Source organism: Ambystoma mexicanum, chromosome 10 (assembly GCF_040938575.1).
Source record: "Ambystoma mexicanum isolate Mex_15411 chromosome 10, UKY_AmexF1_1, whole genome shotgun sequence".
NCBI lineage: Eukaryota > Metazoa > Chordata > Amphibia > Caudata > Ambystomatidae > Ambystoma > Ambystoma mexicanum.
In genome coordinates, this window is record NC_090932.1 from 717,652,030 (window position 1) to 717,664,889 (window position 12,860).

Consider the following 12,860-nt stretch of genomic DNA (forward strand, 5'->3'; position numbering starts at 1 on the left):
TATATAGAATAGATCGTTTCGATTCATATGCGGTTGTTGCAGTACACAAATGAAATACATACACCATATTGTGTAACATTACCATCTGAAAGCGACCACTACATTTGCCCAAAGTATTAAAATATCTCCATTGATTATTTATAATGAGCTAAGATGACTATTTATTAAACCGCATACTACAGTACAAGTGCCTGGGAAGAGACTGAACAAATTATTGCTGCCATATCTCCTAATGAGAAGCCTGTGAAATAGCCCCGTTCCGTTTTCTCGTTTCCAGTCCTACAATTGAATTTGCAACTAGTCAGCTATAATGAGAGGAAAGGAAAGAGTGTCATTTATAGATCCTGCCTCGTGCACCTTAATGATAGCCAGGAAGTCATTGAGGGAGTAAGACTTAGAAATGAGAGAAGGAAAAAAATGAGGAGGACGAGAGATTTGCTTTAATTTAGTCATTCATTTCACCAGTTGAAAACATTGCAACTGAAGAAGAGCGTCTGCCATCATGCTTTTGTTTCACTGCAGTATAAAAGGTCATGAACACTTCTGGTATTCACGCTGCACATACAGCAAGAACATGATATTGTTAATATGTATTTCTATGATCTAAAAGGAAAACGAGCACTCGTTTCATGTCGTCCTATCAGATATTTGAGTAAAACATAGCTCAAGCCCCGAATCGAGCCATAGTTCAGATGTTATATTCACTGATTCTATTAACAACAGTGTGGGGTGAGTGCTAATGTGTTCAATGTCCTTAAAGAAATAAAAGCAGCAAGAACAACTTTACAGAGAACAACTTTCAATTAATATAAAGCTATGGGAACTGTGTAGTTACACAAACAAAGTATGTGGCGTCCATAACTGATCATGCCCTCATTACAACTCAGGCGTTAAGGGTTAACGCCACCGTTAACCCTTAACGCCTGATTCCCACCTTAACGCCTGCTTTTTGCAGGCGTTAAGTTCCATGGTGCTAAGGCACCTTGGTGCTAATTACGGCAACGTAATTTACGGTGCCGTAATTAGCGCCTTCCCCACTCCCATTATGCCCTATGGGACAAAATGGGAATGGGGAAGGGAAAATGGGAAATGGGGATTTACCGCCCCACTCACCTTGTAATGGGGCGGTAAATCCGCCATCCACCATGGTGTAAACGTAGTTTACACCATGGTGGTAAAGTTGGTGCACTTAGCACCTCAGTTGTAATGAGGGCCATTGGCCCTCATTACGACCCTTGCGGAAATTGACTGACCGGACCGCAACAGCGTAAATAGCGTTTCCGCCATTGCACGAAGGAGCAAAGTGCGGCTAATTACGACCCATCGGGCACGAGCATTACGCCATGGCGGAATCCGAAAGGCTGCGATGGCGGAAATGACCCCAAAACGGCCCTTACCGCCGCCGTACGCTGCACCAGGTGCAATACCGCCACCCATCTTAGCGGTCACCGTAATGAGCGGGCACCGTAATGAGCGGGCACCGCAAATTACGGGCACCGTAAATATACGGAAACGGAAGTAAAAGCATGTGGCCGGAACGGGAAACAGCACGCCGCACAACTATAAAATCCGAATCCCAACACAACCATTAAAAATCCGACCCTGACACACATCCCAACCCGTTAGCAACCCCAGTTAAAAAAATAAATATGGGAAAGGTAGCCAAGAAAGCGTGTGATCGCAAGCGGCAGGTCCACTTCTCCCGAGAGGAACTGACCGTGCTGACCGAGACCCTGCAGGAAAATGCCGCCGTCGTCTTCTCCAGTCAAATGACCAGGACGGCCCTTGCCAACAAGAAGGCCATATGGGCCCTGGTGGCACAGCGCGTAAGTGCGGTGGGGACAACACCCCGCACGCCACAGCAATGTCGCAAGCGGTGGGACGACCTGCGGATCCGCGTACGCAGCATACTTTCTGCGAACAGGAACATCGCCACAGCTACCGGGGGGGGATCAGAGTCGCCCATCAAGTTGACCCCCTGGGAGGAGATCTGCGCCTCCACCATAGGAATGGAGAGCATAGAGGGAGTCGGAGGGATGGAGAAAGGAGCGCCGACATCCGGAGAATCAGGTAGGTTGGCCAAGAGAAACAATGCGAAATCCACAAACCACGAACATGTGCAGTACCATGTGACCCCATAGTGCAATACATACTTTGCCCTGACAGCGCCCTCTAAAAGTCAGAATGAATAAACAAATTAATCAAGATGCCATAAACAACCCCTACATGTGCAGCATGCACCCCCTAACTGCAGGCAGCCAAATGAATGCATCCTCAACCCACACGAAAATGAGACCACCTCCAAGGCCCAGTCCCAAATCACCCTCATGTACCACCCCAATGCATTTGATACGTTGCCATTCCAAATCCCACAGACCCTTAACTAACGCTCGCCCCTCTTTACTCCACCACAGGGTCCGATACCAACGACGAGCTGCAGGACACCCCTACCAGCACGCCTGCAAAGAGGGCCAGGACCAACGTCCCAAGAGCCTCCACCTCAGGTGCAAGGATCAAGACACGGCAGCAGCAGGAATCAAGTGCCAGCACACTGGAGGGGACTGCAACAGGCACCCCAGCAGCCAGCAAGTCCACAACCCCAGCACCACAGGTCCCCCCAAAGAACGTATCTGATGGCACTGCCTCTGGTGGTAGCAGCACCATAGGTGACACAGCTGTCATGGCAGCATGCTCCGACACGGAAAACAGTGCTGGCGACGTAGGTACCATCCATGACCTTTCCCAATCCCCCTGCATGTCCCATCCCCTACACCATGACGAAACCACGCAGGGGCACCCTGAAGACGACGACTGGCCAACCCCCACAAGTCCTGTGCCAAGCCAACATGTGTTGAGCAGCCCCCCTGTCACACCACCGCAAATGTCCATGGCCCAGCAGAGGCAACAGTCCCTCGACCTGCTGATCGAGCAACAGCAGGAAGTGTCCACGCTACTCAAGGACCATGCAAATGAATGCGGGGGTTCCAGGGCAGCCATGGAAACATCCACCGAGACACTCAGGGCACAAATAGAGAAAAGTAGTGAGAGCCTCAGGGGAGAAATGGAGAGAAGCACCGAGAGCCTGAGAGCACAAATGGAGAGAAGCACCGAGAGCCTGAGAGCACAAATGGAGAAAAGCACCGAGAGCCTGAGGGGGGAACTGAATGCGACGTCCAAAGACGTTTGTGCTGAACTTGCTGCTGTGCGCCGTGTGCTCTCGGAGCTCTCACAAACCCTCAGAGACATGCATGGACGCGAGCAGGCAGAGACGTCATCCGTGGCAAGTTCCGTCCAGGGCAGCCCCCAACGCAGATCTGGCAGGAACCTGCGCTCCACGGGCAGGGGTGCCCCTGATACCCGTAGAGGGGGCTTGCAATAGCGTCTACCCACGGGCAGCATGCATATTTGGACACTGGTGTTGGGGGGGGAGGAAGTAGGGTGGAGGGGGTGTGTTGGGCTTCACTGGGTGGCGGGTCCATAGGGTGTATAAATCAAATCACATTAACAATACAGCACTTCATTATCATCCAATGACATGTGTGGACATTGATATTTGCGTACGAGGCCTTCATAGGCGTACAGTCCACTATGTGCCTGTACTACACACACACAGTGCCACAGGTCCCCTTTCCGTGTAATAGGCACCATGCGTGGTTGCTAGAAGCATGCATCTATGATGCTCTGTCGGATTGCACGTGCATCCTGTGCCTCATGGACTCCTTGGGGTGCCTCCACATCCCCACCCTCATCATCATCATCTTCAGGTGCATGCAGTACAGCGTCAGGGGGCATGGGCACATTCCTACGTATGCACATGTTGTGCAGCATGACACATGCCATGACCATCTTAGAAACCCTCTCATGGCTGTACATGAGTGCCCCGCCAGACCTGCTGAGGCTGCGGAAACGAGCCTTCAGTAGGCCGAATGCCTGTTCAATGACCACACGGGTACGTGAGTGGGCATGGTTGTAGTCCTCCTCATGCTGGTTCTGTGGGTTCCGGATTGGTGTAAGGAGCCATCTCTTCAGTGGATACCCGGCATCACCTGTATGGGACGAATAAAGGGTGTCAGTGGAATGATAGTGCTAAGTAGCCCCCCCCCCTCCTGCAAGGTCATTGACGCATCAAATGGGCCACGATGTCATGCATGGAATGAGACTCACCGAGTAGCCAGGATCTGTGCCCTGCGTGTCGCTCCATGTAGCGTGGTATTCTTGTGTTCCTCAGGACCATAGAATCATGTGTAGATCCTGGAAATCTGGCACAACAATGCGTAAATATCTTGTTGGAGTCACACACCATTTGCACATTGATTGAATGAAATTGTTTCCGGTTGCGGTACTGGACCTCCATGGCATGTGGGACAACCAATTCAACATGGGTGCAGTCGATGGCACCAATGCAACCCGGGATGCCGCCAAGTGCATGGAATCCCACCTTTGCGTTGGTAATCTCCTGGTACGTGCGTGGTAGTGTGATGTGGTCGTCGGCGTGCTTCAGGAGGGCATCGTGCACTTGGAAGAGTGTCCGTGAGAACAGTGGCTGTGAAATGCCATGCAACTGTCCGACTGTGTGCTGGTAGGTGCCTGTGGCCAGGAAGTGGAGTACAGACACCACCTTCAGTAGGGGTGGGATGGCGGTTGGGCTATCTATCATGCTCACGAGGTCAGCATGTGTCATGTCCACAATGGCGATTATGGTGTCCCGGTCCAAACGGTAGAGGGTGTGGATCTGCTCAGCAGTGAGGTTGAACGGATCAGCTCGGAGGCGTGGGATTGCGGGCCGCCTGCGTGGTGGTAGTGGCAGTGCTTGTGGGCCTTGCTGACCCTGCCTTGCCCTCCTCCTCCTCCTTCTCCTCCGTCTCCCCTGTGCGCCCGGTTGTTGTACCTGTTGTTGTTCGTCGTCTTCTTGTAGTTGTAGCACTTGCAGTGCTATCTGGTGCCCCAGGCCCAACATCGCTAGTCCTGCCGGTAGCATTTTGGAGTGGGAGTGGTTGTGGGAGGGGTTTGGGTCTGCTATATATGTGCTGTCGGCCTGTATGGCCTCCACCTGTGCTGATTGAATGAATCTGTGGCAGATGCAATCCCTTCTGGCCGAGCACGTCCCGCACGTAAGGCTGCATTTGGCCGCATGGCATCTTGGGATTGGAATCATGTATCAAATCCCGATGGCAGTGTGATGTACTTTGACTGATTTTCATGCTATGCTCCCATTGTTACACATGCTATGATTGCAGCCGCTTACATACCTGTGAAGAGTCAGTGGTATGTAGGGCTCGATCGATGGCCGACCCTCATGCAGCACAGTATCGTACTTCACCGACGGGCGTGGCGTCCCATTTGTGATTGCAGCCAGTTAGCATTATGACACACAGCCGCACTACATTGATGTGGTTGTGAATGCAAGCGTTCACAGAAGCCTTTTCGACGTAATGTTGCAAGTGAGGAATTCGAAGGCCAGCATTTTTGGTTGCGAAGTAGCGGTGAGGAGACGCCCACAGGTCTGCCTGGAAATGTAACGTTCTATTGTTGAATGTCCTTGGGACAGGGCCCATAACGAGCAAGCAATGAATGACATGAATTGAATGGGATGCGCAATAGCGTAGTGGACGATAAGGCAGGACGTTCCCAAGTCCATCTTGCTTCACAACACTACAGATCCGGCCAGGAGCACAGTGGTTTTTGCAGACTGCATTACGCACAGACGCGATGGAAGTTTCACATATTATGTGAGTGAATGTTCATGCGTTTTCATTGCGGGATGAGGGAATGATGAATGGATGCATGGACAGATGATTCCATTTAGGGTCTGCCATGTACATGTGTTTTTTGATTCAATCCCCTTCCCCTGCGCTATGTGATGCAAGGCTGCCATAGTGGGACTTACGTCTATCTGCCCTTGTCGGATCCTCCCTGTCTCGACGCGCCTTCATACACTTGTGTCTAGGCACGTTACTAATCCCATGTCATGGGTTCTATCTTGACGGACGCATGCACAGTAACCGACGTTGCCAATGGTGTATTAACCTCGATTGGTTTCGTTATGTATCGATACTGATTTAGGGGTGTGTATATTCCTTTGGAGTGGGCTAGCATGCATATGGGTGTGGATTTGGTGTGTTGAATGAAGATAGTGATGCATCATGTGTCCTGTAGTGCAATCGGTTAATTTGTGTTTCATTTGGGTGACAGGTATCTCCTGCCCTATTGCAGATGCCATCTGTACGCCACTCCTCCAGATGGATTTTACTCTCGACACCTGCAGCTTCGGGTGAATCAGTGGAGCACCATTACGATCTTATGGGACGATCGCCAATGGGCCACATGCCCTTACGCTGTTCTGGTGGCTAGGTGCAACATTTCGGCCTTTCAGCTGGACTAGTGCCTGCCTCATGGGACGGACCTGCGGTTCTTGCCGCTTCCATGTTGCCTTTTGGAACGTTGATGTTGGCCCTGTGTGCCATGATGGTACAGGGCGTCACACAAGTGGAAGCTGGTCAATTATTGCAGATGCAGCCCTCGGTGATGATGGATGTTTTGGTGTTATTTTACAAATTGCTGTGAGGCCTTTGTCATTTGGATGTGCATTTAAATTGTATTCCGATATTTGGCGTGTTGCGTTATTCTTTGCAGGTGATGTGGCGATTTTCGATTTGTGGCGGTATGTATTGCGAGATGATCTGCATTGTGTTCCGCCTTCTGAGTTGAGTTGTGTGGTACAGTACTGGCCGCTTTTGCCTACGTAGCACAGTATGGTCACGGATAGGGGCTGCCATTGTGACTGTTTACATGATGTGCTGTTCAGGGGCGGGGGATTGGCTTTTGGCCGACTGGTGCCTGTCAGCCAGGTCGATTGATGGTATGATGGGATGTTCAGAATGTGGCTGGTCACAGGTGCCTGTGTTTGCGTGCGTTTGTTGGAGGGGGACTGGGGTCATGTCCATTGGAATTGCTTCTGTATTCATGCCATCTGTGCCCTGCAGCTCCCATCGGCCCCTCTTGGGATGAGCCTGGCTGCTCAGTCACTCTGCCAACTTGTGTGGTACATGCTTCTGCTGATGGTTGGTTTGTTTACTGGCAAGAGTACAGGGCTGGTGCAATCCCCCTCAGGATGCTGTTTTGGATGTTGCCTTGCGCTGGTGGCAAGCGATGGGGGACTACTGTTGTTTTGTGTCATGTGTTCTTGATTTTCATTTTGATGTATTGTACCTTCACATGCCTGTGCTGCATCAGTACGGCTATGGTGACATGCCGTACATGGATGCCCACTCACGGGGCGCTTTGAACACCTGCATGCATTTCTACGTTGGCATGCATGGGTGAATTGTAGATTTCACTGGTTGCATGGTGTGAGTACATTGCGCCTGCCAGGAGTTGTGCAATGTGGCCAGGGAGTGGAGTACAGGCACTCAGTGGGCCATTTACGGTTGGTTCACGATGCCGTATTTCTCGCCATGGCGGAATGGTCCATTCCGCCATGCCTGATGGCGTTAGGTACATGTCCGCTAGGGTCGGAATTGGCGTACCGTTGCACCATGGTGGTGTTTGCGGTTTGGCATGGTGCGCGCGCGCGTGCTTAGTGCAGTTAGCGTTGGCGTTCACTACGGTGTCGCTAATGGCTTCGTACTTTGCGGTGACGGGTCATAGTCGCACCGAGCGCTTTTCGATGGCGGTATTGCATTTCCGCCATCGTTTTCCCCTTTCCGCCAGGGTCGTAATGAGGGCCATTGTCTTGCTACATACATGTATTATTTCTTGTCTGTGTCCATCCCGTTATTTTGATGTGAGGTAAGCACAACCCTTCTTTAGAGCGCTCACTTTTAATTTCAGGCAGCCTGAAACAAAGCTATTTTACACTCACTCAAGTGAGCTTGTGCTGTAGTGTGAATTACGGACAAAGGTATGATGTGTTGCACTTTGAATAAGGCAATTAGTACATTTGGACTGTCTGTTGGCACCTTAACACTGGGATTCCCTATATGTATACATGTTACAAGGCCAGTGGTAACGGCCCTGTAGTAATGGTTAAGTTGCTCAACTCATGTAAAGAGCACTTTTTGGGTGCTTATAACTTTGCCCCAACCTTGACGAATCCTCACCAAATGTTGCACTATATGGCCCGCTTAGAATGATTTTGTGAAGTTTGGTGTGGTTTCGTCCAGGGGTGGCAAAGTTATAGGGTGGGGTCCAAAAATTTGTGGAAATCCTCATATATGCAATGGAAAAAAAAATGTTCTCGTCCCTACAGCCCAAGCTGCTCGATGGATTTTCACCAAATTTGCACCAGGAGTGGTGGCTTAGTCCCGAAAAGGGTGCTTTTGTAAATTTGGGGTAAATCTGTCTAGTATTTTTTTTTAAAGCAATTCCAAAATGTAGGCTAAAAAAAATGTCTAATATCTGGGTCTGGTCCATGGACTCACTTCTAGATTTGGGGTCTGTGGACCCCTCTGGACCAATCAGAGAGCAGCCTGACATTCACATCCACCGTTCTTGTCTACTGATGGGTCGGTTAAAAATGTGAGGTTGTCAAAACTTTTTAAATGGATGCCATGGTGAATTCGTGAACAGCGCACGTAGTCCGTGGACATCGCAGTTAGAAAACATTAAAAAACACAAGATTGCACTTGTCAAACAAATGAAACTATATATGGGGAGGTAAGGGGTGATGAGGATAGGATGGGAAAAGGCCATAAAAAGGCAAAAATACAGTGTTTTCTTTCTCCGATGTCTGCAAACATCTCAGATGTTCAGTGACATCCATGCATATTTTTTAATTGCAGGGTCGTTGAAAATCAGTTTTTGGATGGCTTATAACTTTGGCGCCACTCAAGCAAACTGCATGACATTTTTCAATATCATTTTAGAGCTCGCACTGAATGGCTAAGCAAAGGTTGGTGCTGTTTCGCGAAAAGAGGGGTGGGGGGTTAGAGGGTATCCGCAGAAATAGTGAACATAAAATATCAAACTGAGAAATGACCACATATTTTATTGATTTTTAAGGCTAATAGTTAAGGAGGGGGAGGAGAGACGATGGAGTGGGGTCTCGCCCTGCAGACATTTCTCAATTCAATATTTTAACCTATATCAAAATTGGAGGGGAGGTCCCAAAACATTTGAAAGTCTTATAAATTGGTGTTGTTTGATGAATCCGCACAAAAGTTTGCAAGATAATGTTAGACCCAGATTTGAATGTTTTTGCAAAGTTTGCTGGGATTTTATCAAGAGGGGCAACATTAGAGGGGAGTCTCAACACTTTTAGATGGCTTATAACTTTGTTGCCATTTGACAAATCTGCACGCAACTTTTCTTAAAGATTACAGACCCAACTTTGAATGTGTGTGCAAAGTCTGAAAGATTTTGTCAAGTGGCGGCTAAGTTATATGACTATTTTCTGTATGTACATTTTGAGACTTTTCAAATAATAAAACATGGATCAATTTACAGCAAACCTGTGCAATGAGCATTGGCAACAACCAGAAAGCATGGTTTTTCAAATGTGTTTGTGTTTTATTTATAGAAGTGTCATAATGTAGTAACCAAAAATAGTGATATTCCTTTGTTGACTGAGGTATAGCCTGTGTAGTTACTGGCCATGACCATGAGAGACCAGCAATTGGGGTTAAAGTGGGCATGGCTACCAGGGACCGGCTGTGTGGTAAAGGTTTCGAAATCCGTATAGGTTTGAATGGGGAAAAAATTATGCTCGTGGATACAGCCTGAAGTGCTGTACAGAATTGCATCAAACATTTGGAGGCGCATCAGCAAGGACAAGTAAAACACATTGTGATATAACTTTGGTGTCTGGGCAATGGGCCTGGCACTGAGCAAGGACAAATGTGTACTCTGATTTGCATATTGAGGCCTGACCCATGGCCGAAGCCCTAGATTTAAATGGGAAAGCATATTCTGCTTGTGGCTACAGCCTGAAGTGCTGCACTGGATTACAACAAACCTGCACGAGGAGCATCAGCAAGGACCTGAAAGCGTGCTTTTGCAAATCTGTCCTGTGTTTTACTTTTTAGATAGTGTCAAAAAGTAAATCCAAAAAATAGTGATTTAACTTTGCTGCCTGGGCAGCGGGCCTGGACCTTGGCAAGGAAAAACGTCAACTCTGATTTATATATTGGGGATTGTGGTACGGCAGAAGCCCATGCCCTGTAGATTGTGGGGACTAACCATGGCTGCAAGCCATGAACCTTGGCCATTGTTCACATTATGAGGGTATACTGGACACTGACCTAGGATGCAGGGCAGGTGCAGTGAATAAGGGTGTGGTTTGGTGGGGCTGTGGTCATGCCTCATGCCTTAGGCAATTCAACCATGACTTGCATCTCCAGCATGCGCTGCTGATAATGACACACATCTGTATGTATTGCAAAAAATATGCTACTTAATGGAGGTTTACAGTTTGATATATGTTAAAATATGAATTATTCATTACGAATATACAGCGATGTACCATCATGAAACTTTTTAATTCATAAAAACCTTTGAAATTCACAGAAGCAACTTTGTTAAAGGGATGTTATGGTTAAGTTGCTAATAATAAAAACCTATGAAATTCAGCGAAAAAACGTTGTTATAGGGACATTATGGTTACAAGTAAAACTGAAAAATCCCAGAAATCTGCCAGTAATGGTAAGCTAAGCAACCATAACTATCGCCACCATGTGCACTGCTAAGACTAAACCCCAGAACATGATGACATCACAAATGCCATTAATGACATCACTGATGCCATCACATATCTGCACCACTTGTTTTTGTTCACTGAGTTATCTAAGCTAGGTGATTTTGTTCACTGACAAACAAAATATGAACATTAAAATGTGTTGCAGCTCAAACTGCACGATGGATTGGTCCCAAAAGTGTGCTTTTGTAAATTTGGTGTAAATCCATCCGGTAGTTTTTTTAAAAAATTGACAAAAAGTAGGTAAAAAGAGTGAGTGATATCTGGGTCTGGTCTTCTCACTCATTTCCTGATTTGGGGTTCGTGGACACCTCTGAACTCATCAATATGCACCTGCTGATTGGTTGATGGAAAACTTGAGCTCTGTCCAATTTTTGGAAACGGTCGCCATGTTTGAACCATGGACAGCTGCTGCGGTTGGCAAAAAGTCTGGAAAACACATTTGGGACTATTTTGTGGACAAAAAAGGGCATGGAAAGGATTGGAGAGTGGAAAAAAGTGGTGGAGTGGAACAAAGTTGAGAGAGAGCTGTTTTTATGGTTGAAAAAAAGATATGCAGGTGTCACTGAGTCCACGGTCAGTTTTAAGGTACGTGGACAGCGCAACGAGAGACAAGTTAGGAAATTATATTATTGTTTTTTATTTAGTGACCGAAAGAGGGCCTAGAAATGCTAGGGAGTGGAACAAAGTTAAAATGGAGCTGTTTTTATAGGTGAAAAAAGCTGTTGAGCTGCCAAGGAGCACATCTGAGATCACTGTTCATGTCCACGGACACAAACACTGACCGCGTACATCATTGGGATTGGGGAGATTCTAGCTGAGTCTTGTTTTCTGAAGGTGTAATGTGCATACTTGTTATATGGTTTAATTGCATTGTGGTGGTTGTGACCAGTGGCAAATTCCATTGGACAAGCCCCCGAAAATATTCCACTTGTCAGAAAAACGATATTAATATGTTTATGGTAATTATATGTACTGTAGAGAGAGTATACAGTATTTGTAATATGATGGGATGATATCATTGACGTGTACATGGTATTATGATTGTAGTGGAATCTGCAAGTGAAGAAAAAAACGTTTATTTGCATTCAATTTTCCTTTTTAGACTCTCATAAACACTGCATTTTTAGTACTAAAGTACAATGTAAGTGTAACGCTCACCTGATTCTCGCAGAGGCACCGGTCTTGACTGGGCGACTACCGTATCTTCAAAGGTGATGTGTAGCACCCGGTTGGCTCTTTGGGCTGGACCTCTGTGCACTGTATGCCTGACGTGTAGAGTAAGATGTCTTAGGTAAGTGAATGCCGAGCTCTCCATCTGCCTCGGGGCAGGGTGCTGTAACCAGTTTCTTCACTGGATAGGTAGCGCAGGCCTCTTGACTTCAGAGGACTGCTGTCCGTCGTTTACTGCACGAACGGTAAGTTTCGAGTCATTCAAATGTCTTTAAAGTCTTTAGTAATGATGTCTCTTGTTTTGCAGGGTTCCGGCGATGGCGGATGACGGGCTGAAGTGAGTTGAAGATGGAGCCCGTGTGATGAATAGAAGCGCCTGGAAGCACGTAAGTAAGCGCTTGTTGCCTGCTTCACTATGCGCTCTAACTGTCTTTTTATTTTGCAGGTACGAGTTCGGAGCGGCTGCAGGGTGCCGGAATACCCACTGGATTAGATGTGGAAAGGAGTAATGGCACGTGAGTATTAAAGTTCCCCAATGTCTTTAAACGCACCTTGTTTTGTCTTTCAGTTGCGGGATGCAGCGCCGAAGAGTTGGTAAACTTTTGTCTTTCAGATGCCGGAATGCTAACCTGTTCTTTCTTGTCTTTATAGGTGTTGCTGAAGACTGGATTCAGGATGGTAAGCCTTTTTCCTTAGGCCCAGGACCGGATGCAGAAGACACGATGAGCGTTCTGCTGCAGAGGTTGCAGAATAACGCAAAGCAAGATTCATCCACCGGGTGTGGTTTAAATAGCCTCCTGTAGTGCTTAGGTGTCTCCTTCCACAGCCACGCCTAAGTAAGAAAAGAGTTCCTGGTAAGAAAAGAGTTCCTGCCTTCCAGAAGAGTTCCAGTGTTCTGAATCTAGGGAGTGGCTCCAGCCCCACCCAACAGGAAAAGTAGTTCCAAACAGAAGAGGATCAGAGGCTCAACTGGCAGGCAAGTAAGCAGCATGGTCTG